The 26,177-nt window shown below is 41.6% G+C and overlaps 1 protein-coding gene across 1 annotated transcript in view; it reads left to right on the top strand.

Annotated features, from left to right (window-relative positions):
- Nucleotides 1–26,177, top strand: part of SPTBN5 (spectrin beta, non-erythrocytic 5) — a 1,776,766-nt gene that overhangs the window by 315,384 nt on the left and 1,435,205 nt on the right. The window lies entirely within an intron of this gene.

The following is a 26,177-nucleotide window of genomic DNA, read 5'->3' as shown; positions in this document are numbered from 1 at the left end:
TTGATACCAAACTTCTCAGTTTTCAGTGTAGCCATTATGGTGCTGTGGAGTTCGTAATGACAAACTCCCAGCACCATATGCTCTTAATGGCAGCACTGCACTTACAATGTCTAAGAATGGACTTAGAATCTGTAGGGGTACAGGCTCATACACCTGTACCCTCACCACAGGTATAGTGTACCCAGCTAGAGGGGTGACTGATCTATGCCAGGGCAGTGGGTTGTAGGCATGGCACACAGAGATGTGTACCATGCCCACTCTTCACTTTGTTCTGCGCCAAAACATGCAGCCTGCAAAGACAGTGTGTGTGTGTGTGTGTAAGGATACAGGGCCTCTAAGGGTGGCACAGTAAATGCTGCAGCTCTTAGAGGTCTTCCCTGGTCACAGTGCCCTGGGTACCCGTGGTACCATTTACCAGGGGCTGACCTGGGGCCAGAGATGGCAATTGGGTTAGTTTTGGGGAAAGAACACAGGCCCTTGGCAACCTGATTGGCAGGGACCCAGGGCACATCAAGTCGAAAGTGGCAAAAAGAATGTTAGGGGGTTACTGCAACAGAAACCCACTTTCCTACACTCTTAGATACCACAAGTGCACCAGGAAGCCATACCGAGTACATGGACTGGTTACTCATCATTAAGAGTTTCCCAGCTACATGACGGCTTCACTTTACCCCAAGGTGTTTGATAACGAACACCTCATCTTGATGAACCCACGTTGATGCCAGTGCTGGAGTTATGAATAAATGCACCCAAAGGGCACCTTAGAGGTGCCCCCTGAAAACCTACTGATCCTTAGTGTAATCACTGACTGGTCTCGACCAGCCAGCCATGCTAGACAGGTGTCTGATCCTCTTAGGTGAGAGCCTTCACTCTTGGAGGTCAGGAACAAAGTCTGCTCTGGCAGGAGGTGTCCACACCTCTTCCAAGCAGGAACTGCATGTCCGGGTGTGGTGCTTCAAAGGCCCTGCTGCCTTTGTTAGGTGATCCAGATCTCTCCAGATAGTGGAGATACCCGCACCCTGTCCTGACCCCACTTTTTGGCGGCAAAACAGGCGGGATAATTTGAAACAGTAGGAGTTGTGCCCCCATCCAGCCAGCACAACCCCTAAGGAGGACTTACTGATATGGACCCCACTTTTCAGATTCCTCCATCTTGTTTTAGATGGAAGTACCATTCTAGGGTCAGGGTTATACACACTTCCCACAGAAAGTGGTCATATAGAGGGTGCAGACACCCTAAAGGTAAGCAGCCCATTGGCTACTACCTGTCACTCCCCTTAATGCCCCTAAATTGAGTATTTAGGTGACACCCTGAACCCAAGAACTCAGATTCGACAGAGCAAGAGAATGCGAAAAAGAGTCTCTGCCTGGTGAGAACAGCAGAAGAGCTGAGAACTGTTGACGCGAAACCCTGCCTGCTCACAATTGCTTCGACAATCACAACAGAGTGACTCATTTTGCAAGCTGGAGAACAGACAAAGCCTTAGGTAGCCTGCCAGCATTTCGAAAATTGCCTACAGTCTCCCTTGAAGTAGAGGAGCTACTCTACTGCAGTCCGCAGGCGCCAATGAGCCGAGTCCGGTCCGTTGTCTTGCAGCTCCCCGGCCCGTCCGACACTGCAAATGACCAGGAGAGGGTACTCATGCTCTAGAAGGTCGGATCTGTCTCCCCACTGAGTGTGAAGACTCCAGGACCAACTGGAGCCGTGCAACACCAATCCCAGGGGTACCAGACGCGCTGCACCAAACACCAACAGTGAGAGTCTATTTCTAATTCCCACAGCACTATGACCGAGCAGCCATTGAGGGACGTCAGCATCACTGAGACCCACTTCGTGAGTGGCCCAGCTGTCCTGATTTTACCTCTGCCAGCTGTTTGCCTCGAACCGCAAGGAGCATCTTTGCGCACCAGCCCATTCGCCCTACCCAATCTGTGCCCGAGCTGCCCGACCCAGGTACTAAAGAACTGGCTGTGCCCCCTTGCTCCAAAGTGCCTTGTGTTCTGAGCCCTCGTTTGGGAGCTCTTGGACTCGTCCCCAAGTCCCCCTGTGCAGCCTATTTCCAGGTGGCCCCCCCTCAGTGTAGATCGCCTAGCTACAACCTCACCAGTACCCTGTTCTTGGTAAAATCCTGACAGTTTCCTAAGAGTTGCTGGTAGTACTTTGGATCTCAGCCCACTACAACTCTGAACCCTGAAGGTGAACCCCTGAAACCGACTGTACCTACCTTTATGCATCTCTGGCTTTTCCTCCTATAGGATTGCATTGTGCCTAGAAGCGCTCATGTTTGAACGTTTTATTTACCTGTCACAACAAAAGCAGTACTGACTTTTGAACAAAATTCTAGGCTTTACTAAATATATAAAAAGAAGAGGTAATTTTCTAATTTGGTTTTGGATTTATTCTTTGAGTATGTGTCTCATTTATTGCGCCTGTGAGTACAGCAAATGCTTAGCACTGCCCTCAGATAAGCTTAACTGCTCGCCCACACTACCACTAAAAAGAGCGTTAGTATTACCTACTTTAGCCTCTGTAAGCCAATTGGGCACCCACTGGACTCTCTACACAGTGTACTTCTTTTTAGTGCACTATACAGAGAGCCAGCTTCCTACACAATGTTTTAACGTTGTTAATGCTGTGTTTTTTATTGTATCCTCACTGTTTCATTGTACACATCTGCTCTTTAATGACTGTTTGCCGAAATAAAGATTTAAGACTGGCTAATCTGCTCTACATTGGCCAGGCCTAATGACCAAAATGTAAGGAAAGAGAACCAATGCAGCCAGGCATGTGTTCAGTTTCAGACTACATGACCCAACGCCTTTTGACTTCAGTCTAGACATAGCAAATTCAAACATATATCACCTGCAAATCTATCAACAAGACTGGTTCCACAACCTTCAGGATAGAGCCTCCAGTTATACTCCAGCCCGATACATCAGATTGGTCACCTGTGCACTTCCAGCTTTGTGTACACAAATTCTCCATGCAACCCCCTGCTAAATGCATACACCATTTATATAGAACTCACTTTGTAACTCCTGAAATATCTTTTTTACTAGCCAGCACTTTATGCTATAAGTCTGAACCTTAGCATCTCATTCAATTACTCTGTTCTCAATGCCTCCATCATTGCCTTCCTTAATTGCCTTCCTGTCTTGCACACTAGCAAACATACAGCATACAGAAGCTGGATCACTGACGCAACATCATGGTAAACAATATCGTTGACAAAAATATTGTGTCAAAACTATCGTTTACCATAAGATAGTGATCCTATACTTATAATGGTAAGTACAAAAATATTGTGTCAAAAATAGAATTGACACTAATATTGTCCATATATATATCTTTAATATAAATAGACTTTAAAGTAGTAAATGTTAAATATTTTGATTTATTATCTAAATATAACACTAACATGTAATACTATATATATATATATCCAGCGCCTATATATATATATATATATATATATATATATATATATATATATATATATATATACTCCTAGTATATATATATATTTAAATATATACTCATAGCTTATACGTATATATATCAAGATAGTGTAACATAAATAGAAAACATGTATTCTATATTATATTGTTTTATATTTTAAATTTACTAATATGAAAATAAATATATATATTCGTACTAATAAATTGAAAATATTATTAAAATGTATATAAAGTAAAGTAAATATTTTTCTCAATTGTGTTTTATTTATATATATATATATATATATATACATATATATATATATATATATATATATATATATATATAAATTCACCAAGTTGCTCCTGCTGACAGCCAGGGGACCCATGGAAGGTGGCACGCACGCCGGCGGAGCACGCCGGAAAATAAATCCAATTTCAGAAAGTCAATATACGCGCGCTCTCAGTCAGCGGACCACAGGACACAAGAGAGGGCTCCAAGGGTGTTTATTTACGACGCGTTTCGACTTGCTCAGAAGTCTTGCTCACGTAAACTCACAGTGCTTAGTGACAAACGTAATTGATAAAGTTGCACAGCGCTAAACATCGACATAGGACAATTCAAGTCAAAAAACTGTTTACATACGGCAGACATCTTGTAATGGTCAAATGTCGACACTTCCAAAGCGTGAATGGCAGAAATCCACCACAAAATGAGTACACAATACTATTTAAATGATTAAATAAAGTGTAAATAACTCGTGGAATGTTAGCAAACATAACATAAGTAAATAATAGTTATGACCATGATACCCAAGGTTCCTAGTAAACAGATGCGCCTGCGTCTGCAGGGGTAGGTTGCTAGGTAACCAGAACTGTAAAGGAGAGGACGTGTCTAAATACTAATGTAGTCGCAAGAATGCACAGATCTACATAGGAACAGCGTAACCCACATTCTAGGCTACTGTAGACAGCACCGGCTGAGTTGACCGGAGTGAGAATGTGTCAAGAGGTGAAATAATAAGCGTGTGCCAATGTGTGTAACAAACATAGTGCCGAAAAATCAGGCTCACAAGTGAAGAGCATTCAGTCTGAATGATGGCTGCTATGTCAGGAATAATCATGCAATCTGTATGTAACACAAAATATTATAGCATAAATGGTATAGCAACCGAGATCCCAATCAACAAGGGCAAGTGTCCCTGCTTTGCTGTAAGTAAGTATTGAGCCATACGTACACATGACAGTCCTCAAGTACATCACCCCCAAATACCATCAACTCAATACAGTTAAAACTGAACAAATTCAAGGACAGTTCAGATGAAAAGAATTGGCAAGTGCCAGATGGTACTTAATGCAGACTCCCGTGCGTCTTCAGTCAAGGTGCTCAGTGTGCCGGAGGGGAAAAGGGCACTATGTTTGTTACACACATTGGCGTCCTCTCCTTTACAGTTCTGGTTACCTAGCAACCTACCCCTGCAGACGCAGGCGCATCTGTTTACTACGAACCTTGGGTATCATGGTCATAACTATTATTTACTTATGTTATGTTTGCTAACATTCCACGAGTTATTTACACTTTATTTAATCATTTAAATAGTATTGTGTACTCATTTTGTGGTGGATTTCTGCCATTCACGCTTTGGAAGTGTCGACATTTGACCATTACAAGATGTCTGCCGTATGTAAACAGTTTTTTGACTTGAATTGTCCTATGTCGATGTTTAGCGCTGTGCAACTTTATCAATTACGTTTGTCACTAAGCACTGTGAGTTTACGTGAGCAAGACTTCTGAGCAAGTCGAAACGCGTCGTAAATAAACACCCTTGGAGCCCTCTCTTGTGTCCTGTGGTCCGCTGCCTGAGAGCGCGCGTATATTGACTTTCTGAAATTGGATATATATATATATATATATATATATATATATATTACCTACTGGCGGTTGCCAGTAGGTAGTTATAGTTAGGACCCTGTTTCCATAGGAAAACCGCAACATTCTATTTTGAATAACTTTGGCGCTGGTCGACGAATCCTCGCGAAATTTTCAAAACTAATGGGGCGCTACGCTCCGCTCCTACCCTGAAAGTCTCGGGGGGATTCGTCAAGCGGGGGCTAAGATAAAAGGGGGGTCCCAAAACGCATTTTTCCCATGCATTTTTCCATAGGACCTTTAGACACAGCTACAGCCCGAACGGCTGAACAGAGTTCCTTGAAATTTGGCAGAGAGGTAGTGTACAGGTCAAGGAAGTGCCTTTTGTAGGTTTGGTGTAAATCTGTTCAGTAGATTCTGAGAAAATAGCCTTTAAATCAATATATATATCTGAGCCAGCTTACGGTGCGCTTACGGTGCGCTTACCGTACGCGTACGGTGATGTGCGCGAGCGCGATTCTGATTGGCTGTTAGATCTTAGTAAACATTCGAATCGGTCGAAACCAGGAAGCGGCGGCCGCCATTTTCTATCTCGCACTCTGAGGGGGTGGAAGAAAAACAAAGTAAAAAAACATATAAAGGGGCTGTTTAGACTGCTCCCAACCACCTAGCCTTGATGGAGGTGTCCTCAAAGAATCCCCAAGGGCAAAAATGCAATTTTAATTTTTTTCGAAAAATCGCCGATTACGCTTACCGTACCCGTACGGTAAAAAAAATAAAAAAAATAAAAATATCCATATTCTCCACACCCCGTGTGCAAATGGAGATCGCAGGGCACCATTTGTGCATGGCATATGATCACTTCAATAGCACAACAAGAAATCAAACAATACCTTTCACAACGAAGCGCATAATATGTCCTCCATGCGCGCACGGTGCGCGAAGCGCACCGTGCGTACATGGCCCATCCAGCGTAACGTGGACACGCGATGCGCGTAGCGCACCGCGTGCCCACCCAGCGTGCACGGCACTAACTGCGTAAAGTGGGCGCGCGGTGCGCGAAGCGCACCGTGCGCGCACGGAACGAACTGCGTTAAGTGGGCGCGCACGCCACGAATGGCGTAAAGTAACTTAGCATTTAAAAAACCGTACAAATTCACTGAAAAAACCATAGGTTTCACACACGTTATGGTTAGGAATTAGCATTTAAAAAACCTTGCAAATTCACTGAAAAAACCATAGGTTTCACACATGTTATAGTTAGCTGGACATTTTATTGATAAAAAACCAATGGAATTCCCCTGTTATAGTTAGTGCAGGCAACTATAACTCACGCGACCGCAATCCTCTGCTGATGACATATGTGTCTTTATGAAAAAAAAATATTTGTAATATATGTATAGCTAAAATTTAATGGAAGAAGACATGGGCAAATAATTGTCTAAATACAGTATTAGCATCAGCAGAGGATTGCGGTCGCGTGAGTTATAGTTGCCTGCACTAACTATAACGGGGGAATTTCATTGGTTTTTTATCAATAAAATGTCCAGCTAACTATAACATGTGTGAAACCTATGGTTTTTTCAGTGAATTTGCAAGGTTTTTTAAATGCTAATTCCTAACTATAACGTGTGTGAAACCTATGGTTTTTTCAGTGAATATATATATATATATATATATTTATATATATATATATATATATATATATATATATCAGTCCACCAAAGTTCCGCTTTCTGCCCAAGCCACTTTACATGGGGAGCTCGCGGTGGGGTAGCGATCCCAAAATATCCAACCAGCAACCTGTAGGGACGGCCCAATCCTCGTAAATTTACGCTGAACAAACCACAGTGCTGCAGCTCCAATGTGATAACGTATTTATTTAAACACCCGCAACAAAATTCCCAACGTATTTCAGAGCTTCACGCTCCTTGCTCACGGGTTCGGTTTGTAAGCTGCCTTCCATTCTTTTAAAGAAACACCCACATGTGTTATGTGTGCATAATAGACAAAGAAAACATACTTTTTGCTCTTTTTACCTTCGTCCATAACAGAGTTCGTTCGCACCGGAGATGGAAGTGAAATAAATATATTAGGTATGATTAAAGTCATCAAATTCAGCCTGATAATCTCCACAATTTTCTCCATTGATTATGAACAATTCATTTTTTGAGCTAATCACGATCATCTGATTTTGCAGTAACTCGCAAGCTCACACTAATGCCCAAGTGGGCTAATCCTTTCATTAAGCCATCTCTCTCTCGGCAATGTCTTCTTGGCCATATGTATAGTACTGCCAATGTAAAACAATTTACCGGGGTATCTCAGAGCAGACTTTCAAAAGTCAGAGATGCAAGACAGGCCTTTTTGAATTTGAAACTCTTTGTTTGTATCTGACGTAGTAAAGATTGTACTCTCCTGCTAGACTTGCATACTTTGCAGTTAAATCATGGTACAATACTTAGTGTGCATATCCGGCCAATTGCATTATGAGTTTTGGGGACCATGTTTCAGCAAAGAGTGTCCTTCAGTTACTGATTTCTTCTGAAAGTAAGGCGGGGTTGCATTGGCACATACTTAGATATAGCATCTTCAGTGTAAAGCACATTCCAGTGTTGATTTAAAATGCCCTTTATGTTATCAGCCTGTCTGCTGTAGGTGATAATGAATCGGACTTGTTCACTTGCATCAGATAACTTCCTCTGTGCCACCAGAAGGTTTTCCCTCTTTATCCCATCTACCTTTTACACAGCTGCTGTAAGTGTTTTGGAATCATACCCCCTCTGACAAAATCTATTTAGCATTGCATTCTTCTCCTCTTCAAAATCTACATCACTGCTACAATTCATTCTAGCACTAAAAAGCTCCCCTTAAGGGATACTCGTATCAGGCTCTTAGGGTGGCTATTGGTAGCGTGCAGCACACCATTGCCCGTGGTATCCTTCCAGAACAATTTGGTGTTTATGTGTGAATTGCAGATTTTAATTTCAAATCTAGAAATTCCAGGGATACTTTGTCAATATAGCTTGTGAAACTCAAATTGAAATCATAGTCATTGAGCTTCATAACAAACTCCATAGCCAATTGCTCAGATCCCCTCAAGATGACAAATAAGTTATCAATTTAACTTGCCCAGAGCACCACATAGTTGTCATAAAAATGGAGGCTAGACACGACCTGTTCCTCCCACCAGCCCATGTAGATAGATGTGTAACTGGGGCGAAACCAGTCCCCATTGAAGTGCCCTGGGTTTGATGTTAATATTGTCCGTTAAAGATAAAGAAATTATTCCTCAAGAAAAAATCAATCCTATCTAGAATCATCTTATTGTGCATCAAGAAGGAAAATGACCTTCCTTTCAAGAAGTGGCAACCGGCCTTCAGACCCAAATCATGGCGGATGCAAATCTATTAACTTCTAACATCAAGGCCCATCAGGAGAAAATCGTCTTCCCAGACAATGCCCTCAATGAATTTAAGAAAATCTCCACTGTCTCTCACATATAATGGAAGGGATTTAACAAAGGGCTGCAAAATGTATTCAGCATGCCTTGAAGTACTTTCTAAAAGGTAGTTCATGGAAGATACAATAGGGCATCTTGGTATATTAGGGGGTCCTTATGTTATTTAGGGAGTTAATATAGTATCAGGATGTTTTAATGTTTATTAAGGAGAAATTGATATTCCTCTCATTCAAGCAATCCTTGGTCCCGCCAATCCATCAGTCTGTCCCAGTATGTCCTTTTGGCAGCATCAATATCTGATTTCCTTCATGATGTGTAACATGCACCATCAGATAACTGTCTGTGTCCTCCTGCCAAGTATTTGCCTTTAGACAAAACAACAATGTTGCCTCCCTTGTCAGAGTTACGAATCACAATGTCATCCCCTGTCTGCAATTCGGTAAGGGCCCTCCTTTGTGCTGTTGTCAAATTAAAGGATTTGTTGCCATGCCGAAACCTAAGATTTTTAAAATCCCTGATGACTCCCTTCTTAAAGACATCAATACCATCAAAGGACATAGTAGGCGAAACCCACTAGGGCAATTCAAATCAAGTGGGATTTGTAAATTATCCAAATTGAGAATGGCATCTTCGTGACACTCAATGAATTCATCAAGATCACACAGCAAATGCAGTCGATCAATATCATTTGTGTGTTCTTATTTTTCAGCTGTAACCATTTCTTTTGTTTTAATTTACTAGTGAAATTAAACAAATAATTTTGGATTTGTGTGTAGTTGAAGGTAGAGGTTGGAGAAAAAGAAAGCCCAAAGGAAAGCGCATCTATTTGGGTTTGGATGAGGGTAAATCAGACACATTTACCACATTGGTGTCAAGTCCCATTATTTCATTGAGGTTTTGGCTCTTGTGTCCATTCCCACCAAGCTGTCTCCTTTTCTTGTTTTGCTTGTGTATTTTTTGTTTACACTTTTTCCTCCTCACCCCCTTCCTCTTGTTGTTCCGTGTGTGGTAAATAATTTTCCTTTACCGGGACTGAATTTGATACAGAAACATAATAAAATAGCTCAGTAAAATGAGAGGCAGAATCCGTGGTATTAGAGGTTCGGAATGGGCTTTATTCCAATAATCGATTATAATCGGTTGCTCCCAATGTTCCGTCACCACGAAGGTTCAGGAAGTGAAGCACACACTTTATTGACAAGAAATGACTTTTATAGTACATACATGACAATGAAGTAAATGCAGTAGGCGTAACAATTGATAAGGAAAATGACGAGTTGTTCTGCGTAACCAGAAATGGGTGTAATAAGGCGTAAAAAGGAACATAATTGGTTGTGATGTCATGTATAGGTGGATCTATAAGATAATACTTGGCATAGATGCGCGCGCAGCAGTATGACGTGTAATTGACGTGTAACTAGGGGGTGAAGGGGACTTGACATTTAGCTCTACATGTGGAGACAAGAAGTCTGGGGGGTCAAGTCAACCTAATCCCAAATCATATCTAACATCCTATGTTTAAAGAACTATGTTATCCATAAAAGAAGGACTCTCGGACAGAATCTATTCTATACTGACTGTGCGTGCATGTACAAGCGTCTAAGTGTCTACACTAAATGCGAGGGGGTAGGAATATTCCATGGTAACAAGGCTATGAATTACTTGCATGAGGACAGAGAAGCCGGCCTTTTGCTCGGTAACTGGAAGAATGTTTACTTAAGCTACTAGGCAGGAATGCATCGGCTGAGGGGGAAGCAGATAATTCGAAGGTGAAATACAGTTCTTGGCAGAGAATAGGCTGATGTCAGGCTTCGTGAGCCGCGCAGAGAATGAGACAAAGTTCATGGTCACAGATGCAGGCTCAGACTGGAGCTTTCAGAGGCAGAAGGCAAGAAGAGTTTGATGACAGAATCAGGGCCTACTTGCCTGGACTGTAAAATGGCATGAGTGAGCCATATAAAGCCGGTGGCCTTTTGTACTTAGGAATGGAATATCCAGCCTATTCATGGCGGATCTGACAGAGGACATGTTGACGGTGGACGCACATGTATTTGCGTCTTCATAACTGGAACTGGAGGGAACATACATGTACTTGTGACATGCACATGGAACCGTTGGGGTCCAAGATAGGGGACATAACTGACCATAAAAATCCATATTTCCACATTCCCTCCTTGTCCCCTACTTGCCCTTCAAGAGATATCAATCTTCATTAATCCATTGATCTGTTCATATAGCATCATTTGTTCTTCTTTCTTCTTCCGTGACGAATGAAATCTTGGTGGTGGAATACACGATGTGGCACACAGACCACAGATCGCTGGTCCACATTGTAGACATAGACAGCAACTGAATAGTAGGAGAAGGCCAATACCTAGGAAGGATAAAACTCTCCATCCCCAGGCTGATACCGCATTCCAAAACCAACTGGACCAAGTCCAAGTGCCTGGGTTCTGGTGTATCTGGCTTACAATCTTATGAAGGCGAGTGATGGCTTTATATACAGATGGCGAATTTTCTGGTATGAATACGCAGCAGCTTGATCCGATGACCCTACAAGCTCCGCCCCTATCAGCCAGGATGACGTCAAGGACAAGACGATTTTGAAGCACAACAATCCGCATAGCAGACTGCTCTTCTGTTAAATTGCCTAAGGCGGAAATAGTTTCATTCACTACTGCTTCAAGGGTTCTTGTTAATCTACGTATTAGCTTACTATTAGTAACGGTACCTATGTAGGGAAAGATGCCTTTATTAAAATCTACATACTTGTCCCATGCCGTCTCAGTGTAATCGACAATGGGGAGATCTCTCCGCTCTCTGTTGTGTACTAAATGAATATTTCTGTAATAATCAGGAGGAGCTGGGAAAACAGGTGGCAAAAGGAATGCAATGTAGCAGGTACCATCCCAATCTAGAGGTAGACGCATATATGCAGTCTGACCACATACAAAGTAGGAATGGCGAGAAGCTCTAAATGAAGATTTGCCTTGATCACTGAATTCTACTGTAGTGGTGCATTTACTATGGCCCATATGTATGGAACCAACTTTTCTTACACATAAATCACCCTTCGCTGGGAATACTGACATGGTGGGCAAGACTAGTTCAATTTCGGATACGACATTTAGAATCATGAGATTAGGTGTAAAATTACCTAATCCATATACTTCATTTTCTAGATCAGTTCCTGTTCTTTTGGGGCGACCCTCCTTGTCAGGATAGCAGACCTTGAGTAAAACTAGGTTCAGGTTTCCCCATACCCACTGATCTTGGTAAACTGCTGTGTCTGAGTTTATGGAATTGATTAAACTAAACCATGCTCCACAGGAGCCATTACGTGTAAATGGATGTGGAAAGAAAGGCAAGACTCCTTCATAATTCTGATAGGGAGGGAGTCGGCCACACACCCAACAATTAGTTGCATTACTAGTCTGATGGGAATGATGTAACATACTAATGAAAGTGTTATTGCGCAGCGCAAGTCTATAGGACAATTCATGCGGGGGTAAGTCACTAAAAGAGTGTTCTGCAATAACATTGTGAACATTTCTGGCAATAGGGTAATATATGTGCAACAACACACTTGTAATAATTATTAAAAGACTTAAGGAAAACAAAATTAATAATGTCCCTATACAATGGCTACGCAGTGATTTACAATACGCCTGTCGTTTCATCATTTTTCGCGACTGTTCATGATTCAGGTCTAGAGGATACATGTCAGAGACAGATTCAACCGCTTCACCTAGGAGAGGACTTAAACAATCAAACCGTCTGACGTCCTAGGCCTTAACTTAACTTTGTAAAGTTCGCTTTCAGTTTTTTCCACCAAAGGAAGTTTTGAATCAGTCTGTGAGGGAGTGCAGGGCACAATGTCTATATCCGAGTATTGTCCATGAAATTTCTTGATATGGCTTGAATGAATCCAGCCCTTGCGGCCCTCGATCTTCACGGCTGTTCTTGTGGTCAGCAGAACCAACTTGGGTGTCTTCCACCTGGGCTCCAGCTGAGTCTTTCGGTCGAAATTCCTCACAAAGACGAGATCCCCCGGAACTACGTCATGGGGTTTCACCTCAGTGTTGTCAGGAAAGGCTGCAGCTACCTGTGAACGACAAGATTGTAGTGCAGACATCAAGGAAGCCAAGTAATCTGTCAGCATATTACAGTCAACATCAGTTATTTTTCGTGGTATAGGCGTCCCCCACATATTTGGTGGTCTACCGAAGATCACCTCATACGGGGATAGCCCTGTTCGTGAATGTGCTACCATTCTCATGTAAAAGAGTGCAACGGGTAACGCTACTACCCAGTCGACACCTTTTTCTCTGCATATTTTGGACATTCTGATTTTCAGTATCTGGTTATGTCTTTCTACGAGACCTGCTGCTTCGGGGTGTCGGACACAGTGGAATTTCCACTGATAACCTAACAGAAGTGAAACGTGTTTCATTAATTCGGATGAGAACGGCTGGCCGTTATCTGAGTGAACAACACGTGGTAGACCGTATCGTGGGAAGAATTCTCGAACCAACTGTTTGGCAGTAGTCGGGGCAGTGTAATCTGAAACCGGGTACGCCTCTGTCCAACGGGACAGAGCGCAGACAACTACGAGAACATATTTGAATCCTCGACATCGTTCCATCTGGATGTAATCCATCTGTAGGACTTCAAAAGGGTGATTAGGAGGATGAAATCCACCCTGTTCTACGGGAACACTTTTTCCTGGGTTGAACTGACAACAGATCATACAGGTACGGACCTTTTGTTTGGCTGCTGCTCGTAAATGTTTATTAAACCAAATGTGTTGAATGCTGTCTAGCATAGCTTTTTCTCCTAGATGTGCCGGACTATGTATAGTGTTAATTATAACTTGGACCATTGAATCAGGAAGGAACCATACAGACTTTTCTTTCATCATCCATCCTTGGTCCGTTTGGATCCCTCCTAATTCAGTCCATTTCTTTATTTCGTCTGGTGTAGCATGTGTCTGTATGTCAATTACGTCAAGAGTAGGATCTTTAACTGTCATACAATGTGTCGGCATCGGGACTATTGTCTTTGTCATGTCGGGGGTTTGAGTTTGAGCCGTCTGTTTAGCCGTTCTGTCGGCTAGATCATTGCCTTGGGAAATGATATCAGTAACTTTCGTATGAGCTTTACATTTCATAATTGATATTGCAGTAGGTAGATGTATTGCATCTAATAAGGCATGAATGAGGGGTCCGTGCTGAATGTGGGCACCGTGGGAAGTTAAATAACCTCTCTCTCGCCACAGCACGCCGAAGTCATGTACGACTCCGAATGCATAACGTGAATCAGTGTATATGTTGACTTTTTTATTCGTGGCTTGAATACAGGCTTGTGTCAGAGCGATGAGCTCTGCGGCTTGAGCTGACAAAGTATTTATACGATTAGTTTCAATGACTTCAGTATCTGTTGTGACTGCATAAGCGGCCACTAATTCTCCTGTACTTGTTCTCATACATGAACCATCTACATACAACGTCAGGTCTGGATCGGACAATGGAACATCGGTCAAGTCTTGTCTGGGTTTTGTCGTTATTGTAATAACTTCAATACAGTCATGAGCTAGTGGGTCTGTTCCGGTTACTGGCAAAAGTGTGGCAGGATTCAATGTGTTACAGCGTCTTATTTCTATATGTGGCTGAAACAATGTAAGTTCGTACCCTGTAAGTCTCGCTATAGTCAAGTGTTGTGTTTGTGTTCTATTTACAAGAACCTCTACTGCGTGTGGTACTTGAACTGTCAATGGATGTCCTAACACTATGGCATCGCTTTGTCTGATTGCTAAAGCTGTCGCTGCCACTGATTTCAGACATGCAGGCAAAGCCTGAGCTACGGGATCTAATGTACTAGAAAAATAAGCACATGGTTTGTGTGCTCCTGCTTGTTCCTGTGTGAGTACTGACAAGGCAGTACCTTCGCGTTCTGTAACAAAGAGTGTAAACTGTTTTCTGTAACATGGTGTTGCTAAAACAGGTGCTTGACATAAAGTTTTCTTTAGGCTTTCAAAAGCTTGTGTATGTTCTTGAGTCCAAGGGAGAACAGTCGATGTGGCTGCCTCCTGTGTCGTTAACTGAATGAGTGGTTTTGCTAGAAATGCATATTGCGGGATCCACTGTCTACAGTATGAAGTGAGGCCTATGAAAGCCCGCACCTCCTTTTGTGTCTTGGGTATTGGCATGTTAGCTATTAACTGAATGCGGTCTGGTGTAAGCTGCCTTCCCTCCTTGGACAGCGAGTGTCCAAGATAAATAACTCGCTGGACACAGAATTGCAGCTTAGAAGGGGACACCTTGTGCCCCTTTTCGGCTAAAAATTGTAAAACTGTCAGTGATGCTTTTTCACATTCAGGTTCGCTTCGGGCGGTGATCAGCAGATCATCGACATATTGAAGCAAGGCAGTGTTAACTGGCATGTGTATACTGTCAAGTTCTCGTTTCAGTGCTTGGCTATAGATGCTGGGGCTTTCTGTAAATCCTTGAGGTGCGCGTGAGAATTTAAAGCTACGTCCATTTAAACTAAATCCGAATAAATATTGGCTTTCCGGATCTATTGGGACGCTGAAAAAGGCATTCTTGAGATCGATTACAGTGAAGAATGTCGCTTCGGAATCAATAGCTGTCAGTAATGACGAGATATCTGGGACCACAGGGAATTGTGGCACAATGCATTTGTTTAACTCGCGCAGATCAATAACCAATCGATATACTGGCGGGGCCTTCGGATCTGTTCGTTTAAGAATCGGTATTATCGGTGAATTACATATATTGGAGTCTGTTCCCACGACTACTCCTTGGGCAATGAGCTCGTCAATGATTTGTAGTAAAGCCACTACAGCATCTGGTGGTAACTTGTATTGTCGCATTCGTGGTAGCACCACTCCTGCCTTTAATGTGACTCGATATGGTGTAATATTCATGCAACCAACATCAGTAGGGCCTTGTGCCCATAGACGTGTCGGTAAAGTCTGTAATCGGGGATCCATGTCTCTAGATACATAGTGACCTTTAAAATCACGTAAAAACAATCTTACTCCTTCCGGAGAACAACATATTATAGCTCCTAGAGCTTTTAACGTTTTTATTCCTAATAGATTTTCTGGACATGATTTAGTAAGCAATAAATCTGTAGTTCGGGTCAGAGGTCCTATCGTAAGTGGCAGAGGTTGTGACACTTCATTAACAATAGGCTTTCCTGAAAAACCCAGGGAAATATTCTGTGAGCCTGAGAGGGGTGCCCCTGGAACTTCACTACGTTTTATGGTTGTTCGACTTGCCCCTGTATCGAGTAGAAATTTTCTATCTTGGCCTAACAATTCACTATGTACATAAGGTCCTTCTTGGTCTACTGGGATTTCAATAAGGGGTAAGTCAACTTCCCTCTCTAGGCTTGTTCATGCGTAACGCTGATACTCGGGATATTCATACTGTGCGGTCTGATACATTTGTCGTGTTGTTGTCTGTGTGGCAGTAACAGGTAACGGTGGTGCAGCTGGCACAAACTGTATGGGCTGTTGTGCGGCTGGCATGGCCTGGGCATGCTGCAAAGCTCCTTGTTCATTCTGATCTTGTCTGCGTGGCCGTGATCTTTCTTGTGTTTTACCTATGCTGATATTATGTTTTAAAACTGGGCAATCGTGTACGTAATGACCTGGCTTTTTGCAATAATTGCATGTCCCTTTTACAGGTCCTGCTGAATCGGAATGTGTCATACCCTTTTTATGTCCTTCAGCTGGAACTGTCTGGGAAACTAACATTTTCATTTTCGTGTCTTTCATGCGTCTGTGTTCATGTTCTTGTTCTTCTCTAATTCTATTGTGATGGTACTGTAACATTTGTAACATTTGTGATGGAGTGTTACCTTGCCAGGTACTTTCGAATTTTAATACTCTATTCTTTACTGGTGGCAGGGCATTTTCCACTAACTTTGTTACAAACAGATGCGGGTATGATTCGCTACTTGCTTTTATGCCACTATTTATACCAAAACATTTTTCAAATCGGGCATAGTAATCACTAGTGTCTTCATCTTGCTTCTGCTTACAGGCTGAAATCGTTCCCCAATCTTCCTTTTTCGTAGTTAATAGACGTGGCAGTACCTGTACTAATAAACCTGGTAATGCTTTAGTTTTATCCCCAAGTCCTGCTCCTGCAGTTCGGGCCTTTTCTTCCGCTTCTAACACTGACCATTCTATCTTTTGGTCACCTACCTCCCACTCTTTTTCCTTGAGTTTTTCATAAATGCCAGCAGGCATCAACACCTTTAATATTGTCATAATGTCGGGATAGGTGTACTCTCCCATTAGTAACATGTCTTTAATTTCTCGGTGAAAACCCGCTGGGTCTTTGTCATGACTGGGTACCACTTTCTTCATTTGTAACAATTCTATTTTCGATATGGGCGTATATACAAATACGCGTTTAAACTGATTGTCCTCGTCTCTTATTGGGTGCACCTCTCGTAAAGGATTCTGTCTATCCATGTGATACGTGGTTCTTTCCTTGACGGGCAATGAAACATGCTCTGAACATACAAAAAGAATATACTGCTTTCTTGATTCTAGAATTTCTTTAATTAATTTAGTACCTGGACCTCTCCATTTATTCATAAGTAATTCAGTCAGTATGTCAGGTAAGGGACCAGGGTCCGAATGCTGACTCCGATATAGTATAATGAGTTGTTGAATCATATAAATCCCAGCTAACCTCTGTTCATCTGGGGTGAGATTCAAAAATGTGCGTACTACTGTATCATCACTATATTTTCCGGGACTGTCCACCCAATGGACAGCTGCCCTGGCTAAATCTTGTTCATCCATAGAATCGAGGAAATGATAACCCCTTCGTTCTCGGAGTAGTTTGTCGGCGGTTTGGAACGAATGCTCGTTAGACCTTATATTAATTATAGGTATTTGAAAATTCCTGTTATTATCTGGACATATCGGATGTATTGAGTCAGTATGATATCTAGTCTGATTCCTATTACAAGATCTTCCTCTACCTACATAGGCTATGGTGTCCGACTGTCCTGTGGGCAGTCCTGACCCTTCTTCCTCGCTTTGTTCGAACTCGTCTACCTCTAATCGCTCTTCGTGTAGGCGTTCTATTTCTTTACGGATCTTTCGGCACATGGCTATTATACAATTTTGTTTATCATGTCTCCCTTCTGATATATTCTGGCTCCATCTTGTAAGAATTTTCATTGCTTCCGGGTCTACCCCCGGTCGGTCTTGATTTCTGATCACACAGTTTATGAGGAAACGTAACAGTTCCCCCTGTATCTCTACTTTCTGGTATTCCATAGCTCTGTAAATACATTCTGGATCTCGCCCTGTTTGGACAAAATGATATATATTATCTAGATGCGCAGTCATTCCTGGTAACTTCGCTAAATACACTGCGGCTCGTCTGATACGTAATGATGCTAGGGTCATTTCGTCCTCCTTTCCAGGCACCGGGTCATATCTACAATCTATAAGAAGTTCCTTAAGCGCACGGGCACTAAGGAGTTTGGGTGTACGTGAAAGCGCTGACTCTTGAAAAGTAAGTTTATTTATTCTGGGTGGCGTAGAAAAGATATTGGTAGCTCCTCCCGCAGCCCCATCTGGGGTGTCGGGCGTGAAAGGGTTCGTCGAACGTGACACAGCAACTACAGGTGTGGACACAGCCATAGAAGTAGCTGTAGGAGGGAATGTGGAAATAGACGTGCTTGCCGGAACTTGTGACTCGATTTGTTGCTGTAGGGATACGGGCACTGGATCTTGGCGTTGAACCTCCCTGGTATGCGGTCTATGTGGGGCGGAATTAGCATACTCGGGAGCTGCGTCATCTAAATATGAGGAAAGAAAAACATCTTCTGCGGTTCTAGGATGCCCCTTAGGATGTACCTTTATTGGGAACAATGGGGGTGGCAAGTCTTTCGGTATTTCTGGAGTAGCCTTAGGTAATCCTTCGGCCAGAAGGGGATACATACCAGTCATAAGGGCATTTCTTTGTCTGTCTACTTGTTCTGATTTCACTCGGATACCTTCCTCAATTAATAGATTTCCTTGAACTTTATTTGAACTTTCTTTATTCCTTTCTTCCTGTCTACGTGCTTTTTCTGTGCGTCTATGAGATTCTTTACGCCATAACTCAACGGCGTCTTTCTGTGACTGTCTGACTTTCCTTTTCCATAACTCTTCTTCTACTTTCATGATGCACTCTGCATCCCAGGTTCCCGCTGTGGGCCACCTCTGACTTTCTGGTAATCCCTTGGTGTAGTCTACCCATAAATCAAGAAATAATATAGCGTCTAAGCCATGTTTGTGATACATAAAGTGCCCTGGAGTGTCCCTAGGAGGAATAGGAACGGCTTCTTCGAGAACCCCTTTTCTGGTAGTGATCTGTCTTAATTTCGAAAAGAGCGGCATATTGAGAACTGACCTTATACTCGATTTTGACCAACTGACCTGATACTTGAATTTGAACAGACTTAATACAATAAACACGATAATGAACAGTCATTCATACCACAATATACAGAACGTATTTAAACATATTAAACATTAAACATTAAACCTTTAACTGAAACAACAATGATGATCGTCTGCATAACTAATCACCAAGCTTAATTCTCGACAATAACTAGACAATAACTAGACACTTCGGAATACTTCGGAATACTTGATATACTGCTAAACAGTACAGATACACTGCTAAAACAGTGCAGACCGGATTTGTGTACCCAAACCCGTCTTGACCGGCACAACCTATGTGCACGTCAGAAATGCCTCCCCAGCAATGGTACTCACCGGGTAGCTTCGGAAACGGAAGGCCTCAGTAACTTGAACTTGACCCGGACTGGACTCGACTCGACTCGACTCGTCGGACACTGGGCTTGACTTCGGACTGGTGGGTCTCTGTATACCTCGGATCTTGCTCTCTCAGCTAGGCTCTGGTCGGGATACTTCGCACTTCTCACCGCCTCGTCTGGGTGTTGATCGCAGTCTCAGTCGCCCCCGCTTGACCGGAGGGAGATACAGGAAATCCTGCTGGTACGCGTTATTGTCCGTCCAGCTGTGGCAGGAGACCGGGCCTGCAACTCACCGCCGGCGCGTGAGATGAGAAAGTGTCCCTATTCGGGCGCCATCATGTGGTAAATAATGTTCCTTTACCGGGACTGAATTTGATACAGAAACATAATAAAATAGCTCAGTAAAATGAGAGGCAGAATCCGTGGTATTAGAGGTTCGGAATGGGCTTTATTCCAATAATCGATTATAATCGGTTGCTCCCAATGTTCCGTCACCACGAAGGTTCAGGAAGTGAAGCACACACTTTATTGACAAGAAATGACTTTTATAGTACATACATGACAATGAAGTAAATGCAGTAGGCGTAACAATTGATAAGGAAAATGACGAGTTGTTCTGCGTAACCAGAAATGGGTGTAATAAGGCGTAAAAAGGAACATAATTGGTTGTGATGTCATGTATAGGTGGATCTATAAGATAATACTTGGCATAGATGCGCGCGCAGCAGTATGACGTGTAATTGACGTGTAACTAGGGGGTGAAGGGGACTTGACATTTAGCTCTACATGTGGAGACAAGAAGTCTGGGGGGTCAAGTCAACCTAATCCCAAATCATATCTAACATCCTATGTTTAAAGAACTATGTTATCCATAAAAGAAGGACTCTCGGACAGAATCTATTCTATACTGACTGTGCGTGCATGTACAAGCGTCTAAGTGTCTACACTAAATGCGAGGGGGTAGGAATATTCCATGGTAACAAGGCTATGAATTACTTGCATGAGGACAGAGAAGCCGGCCTTTTGCTCGGTAACTGGAAGAATGTTTACTTAAGCTACTAGGCAGGAATGCATCGGCTGAGGGGGAAGCAGATAATTCGAAGGTGAAATACAGTTCTTGGCAGAGAATAGGCTGATGTCAGGCTTCGTGAGCCGCGCAGAGAATGAGACAAAGTTCATGGTCACAGATGCAGGCTCAGACTGGAGCTTTCAGAGGCAGAAGGCAAGAAGAGTTTGATGACAGAATCAGGGCCTACTTGCCTGGACTGTAAAATGGCATGAGTGAGCCATATAAAGCCGGTGGCCTTTTGTACTTAGGAATGGAATATCCAGCCTATTCATGGCGGATCTGACAGAGGACATGTTGACGGTGGACGCACATGTATTTGCGTCTTCATAACTGGAACTGGAGGGAACATACATGTACTTGTGACATGCACATGGAACCGTTGGGGTCCAAGATAGGGGACATAACTGACCATAAAAATCCATATTTCCACACGTGAAAGGACTTGAATTCAAAATGACTCCTGATCAGAACTTGGAACTCCTTTAAAAAAGTTTCATTTTGGGCCTGACATATCTGAGCCCACTGATGTATTACTGTCAGTGGTGCTGGTCCCCTCTTCTGATTCCTCCTGTCTGCTTACTGTGCCTGTCTCTGGGTTAGCAACCTGGTCAGGCCGCAGGCCCTCGACACGTTTGGGCTCAATACCTTGTTATTTATCTTATTTTTGGGCAAAGGTCAGAACCCACCCATTCAGATAGTCTTTGTAATTGCAATAACATTTTCTCTGCTTCCTCATTTTTTTCCTCTTCCAACTTCATCATCGTTTCAGTTAGTTCCTCCATACCAGCATCACATTCCTTCAGGTTAATAATTTTCAACAGTTCTGCACTCAGATGTTCGATCTCCACCAATAGTTTGTCCCTGTCTTTCCATGCATATATAATCAAAATGAGTAGCATAGTTGTTGAACATTCATGGGAGTTCATGGGCCATTCTTGCAGCATCTCTGGGTCTGGGGTTTTCATAGGTAGGTACCGTCAAGATCTTCAGACCATGTGGGATTCTTCCACAGTTGATATATTTTTGTATAGACATGGCTCCCAACCATTTTGATAAGACAAGAAACGCTTACAAATTTGCTCATGACAAGGCTGATTATGAACTGGGTCAGGTTTTTACATTCTTGCGGAAATATGATAACGCTAAAAAAATGCGGTTTGGCAACACTACAGAAACTGTTACAAACTTAAATGAGGGAGCAGCAACAAGTACAGCTAATGCAGAAGTGTCTGGTTCTGATCTCAGCTCCCTAACCAGCGATAACGATTCTGAAGATGGACGATCCAATGCACGTAATGTGCCAGATGAAATAAATAAGCTATGCCCAGCAAAAGAGCAGAATTTTTTAACAAGAGGCGCAGAGTAAGGTGCAAGCCAAAGAATACTCAATGGTGCAGGCGGTAACTCAAAACGATAATACCATACTCATTCTGTCATCAGTTGTTTTATCGAAGGCAGAAACCCAGTTGTTAGTCCTCGGGCTCTCCTACTGCCCGGAGAGCAATTTTAATTACGGACGTCCAAGAATCAATATCTTTAGCTATATCAGAAAATTGAAACTGAAAAAATTCTTCACGGTTAGGGAAGGCAATAAACAAAAAAGCAACATTGAAAGACAAGAGATCAATGTCATTACACTGAATGAAAATCTCCAAGTCTCTGATGCACATATGCTACTCACCTTACATGAGTTGAATAATGAAACTAATTTAAATCAACGAGACCATACAGAACAGGGATTGACGCAGGACAGACTTGAAACACTGAATTCAATTCATCCTAGTGCTGTAATTAGCCCTTTCGAGGCCAAGTCTACGTTTTACCCAATGATGCCAAAAGACGCAATCGATATTTTTCATGGCAGAGTAATAATAATCCACATTTGTAAAGCGCGAACAATCACCCATAAGGGTCTCTAGGCGCCATGGGGAAGATTAAGCAAGCTATTGCCCAGAGTCACATGGTGCTGGGCTAATCTGCTGCCAGCGATCGAACCGTGATCCCCATATTCCGGAGTCAGTCACCCTGGTCACGGCGCCACACCTAATAGAGGATTTGAAACAATTATATCATAAAGTGAATCATGTTAAAAAGAGAATGAAATATCCTGATATGCAATATGAAAATCTAATAAAAAAGTTGGAAAAAAATCAAGATATTGTAATAAACAAGTCTGATAAGGGTGGGAATGTGGTCATCTGGCCCCGCAAAAAATATATTCAGGAAGCACAAAGACAGCTCAGCAGTACGAACTGTTATGAGAAAATGGCAGAATATAAAAAGGTAAAGGAGATATTGAAAAGGCAAGGTCTCATATCCAGCCAAGAATATAAATATATGCACAATGATTTTCATGTGATACCAACAATGTATCTCACGCCAAAAATACATACAAATGTGACATCAACACCAGGCACACCAATTATATCTGCTATAGGAGGAGTAAGTGAAAACATAACCCAATATATGGACTATTTTCTTCAAAATCATGTACGGACACTCCCCACTTATGTAAGGGATACGAGCGACTTTTTGAATAAAATCAAACAAGTACAATGGACTGAGGGTCTACTTTTAATTACGTTGGACATAGAATCGCTCTATACGAGTATTGATCACCATGTAGGTCTAACAGCGATAAAACATTATTTGGACACTAGACCTTTAACATTTCATAATCCCTATATCATACTGCTTGAACTAATCAAATGGTGCCTTTTTAACAATTTATTTTATGTTTGGCAAGGACCTGTATAAACAAAAACGTGGTGTTGCAATGGGAGCCTGTTTCTCACCCAGCTCAATCAATCAATCAAACATTTGTAGAGCGTGCTACTCACCCGTGCCTGCACGTTAGTTGGTGGGAGGAAGAGGTTCTGAGGGGGGCCTGTGCAAAAATGTTTACCACCCATGTACAGCATTGGCTACTTTTTATTGACGACATTTTTATAGTGTGGAAGGGGGATAATTCTAGTGCAGAAGCCTTCATTACAGAAATTAATACCAACAACATTAATTTGAAATTCACGTCACATATCAGTCATCAATGTGCAGACTTTTTAGACACCACTATATATGTGGCTGGAGGTACACTAGAAACTACCTTGCACAGGAAACCCACAGCCGGCAACGCCACATTGCCTGCCAGGAGTTCGCATCCAAATCATCTGATTAGGAGTATTCCTTATGGGGAACTTCTTAGATTAAAAAGGATATGCAGTACGAAAGAAGAATTGTCAAAGTGCACACATGATTCATTACTTAGATTCAAAGCAAGAGGGTATAGTGAAACCATAGTGAAAGAAGCCAGTGAAAAGGTAGGATTAAGAACCAGGGAATCCTTACTAGAACATATTAGTAATAAAAACAATGCAGAACAAGTACCAGCGTCGGACACAATCATTGATAATGATAATAATGACACACCCCGCCTAATTACAACATACAGAAGGTAACAAAGACAACTAAATGCCATTGTAAATACGAACTGGCCCATATTGTTGACTGACACAGTGCTGGTACCTTGTTTATCTTCTAAACCAACACTTACTTTCAGAAAGGCAGTGTCTATGAAGATGCAGTTGGTTAAGAATAACCCAGAAATAGTACCCAGTGTGACATGGCTCCAACCAAAACATGTTTTTTTGTAAATGTGCGACATGTAGAGCCTGTAAATTTGGGGATAACAAGACCCATTATGACACATCTTTAATCCTAAGAGCATACCAATAAAGGGTCATTTTTCTTGTTGTACTGACTTTGCAGTCTATGTGCTTACATGTACCTGTGGCTTGCAGTATATTGGCAGTACCAATCTGCAGGTACATGTACGCATTCTGCAGCATTTAAGGGCGATTGTTAATAATGATGCCACTTATCCCGTGGCTCGTCATTTTAAGGCAGCGCACAATAACAATCTTAGTTGCCTGAAATATTATGTAATAGATGCGATTCCTGTGCCACAACATGGGGAAAAGAGAGAACGTATGTTGAGACAATTAGAAACTCGTATGATTATGGAGTTTGACAGTATGGCCCCAACAGGACTTAACACCACGGAGAACCCCCATAACTTCCTATGATTGTGTATAAAGAAATTCTAAATTTATGATCATGCAGTAAATAAAATTGGAGTATAAACATTATAAATATGAAAATATTTTGGAAATATAATAGGATACGGATAACCTATCAAACAATATAACCAGCCGCCTCAGAAACCATATGTACATAGCATTGATTTTTTAATTTAATTTTGTGAAAGAAACATAAACCCCCCAAATATATTATGGATGTATATTTATTCTTGCGTATTTGCACTCAATAATGATAAGCTCTGTAAGTGTACAGCACATTGCACCTTATTGCTTATTTTGCACCTAGCTGGCAGCTATATGCACTAGTCACTTTAGGAGGTTTATATAAGAAGACACTACAAATATTTACAGAGAGATATAAATGTATGACTTCATGTGGGACTTAATGTATGGTTTATGAGATTGCATTTAAGTATTCCATGATGGTAGCGGCCTAACGAGATAACTCATAATAAGGATCATTCTAGTTGGCATTTATGCTGATACAATAATCAATGGATTATGACTTAAGTATACTTGAATGTTTCTTAAATGTTATTCTGGTTTTACACAAGTATTTATATGTTTATGTATTTCTATATGTATATGCGTCTAAAAGAGTCATTGTCATTGGTGTTGTGTGTATATATGTTTTAGTAGCATATTTATACATTGGCCTAGCTGATAATTCTTGGTCTCAATTTTTGGAACCACGTCAACTGTGATTTATGTCTCCATTTTATAAAGTCTACGGGACGTATTAGTTTAATAATGTCGGCTGACATTATAAATGAGAAAGTTCCAATTATGTGCTGTTGTCTCAAACAAACAGAACAATGGTAATAGTCTTTTTTCTATGTTTGGGGTCACGTTACATTCACAAAAAATACAAATTGTTTCACCGTAAATCATTCCGCATGGGATCAAGGCCGTTTCACTGGCCGAAACGCGTCATGACTTTAACACGAGAGAAAGAAATAATCGCACAAGCAAGAGGAGTTTGTGCATTCTTTTTCGCCGTAAAGGAGGTTAAGGAGTGCCATACAATTGAAGTTGATACATATACATTTGTATAGATATATATATATATATATATATATATAGATATATATGTATATATACAAACATAATAAAACCTCACAAAATATGAAACATTTAATAAGATATAATATAATAATTAATGTACACAATAATAAAAATATTAAAAAATGAAAAATTCCCAAAAACACATTAACAAAAAATACTATAAACATTAAAATAAATGTTGAAATAAAAACAAATAATCTTAAACATAAAACAATAAAGAAATTCGTGCTATCAACTCTATGTAACCAACATTATTAAAACTATTGCAGTCTAAGCATATTAAATATACAATTCCCACTCTAGTTTATGCTACAGCAGGGAACGTGTTGGACTTTGGGGGGGTAAACTTTACTA

Source organism: Triturus cristatus, chromosome 9, assembly GCF_964204655.1.
Source record: "Triturus cristatus chromosome 9, aTriCri1.1, whole genome shotgun sequence".
Classification (NCBI taxonomy): domain Eukaryota; kingdom Metazoa; phylum Chordata; class Amphibia; order Caudata; family Salamandridae; genus Triturus; species Triturus cristatus.
Note: the sequence above shows the minus strand (reverse complement) of the source record. Positions and strands in the feature narration are given on the sequence as shown.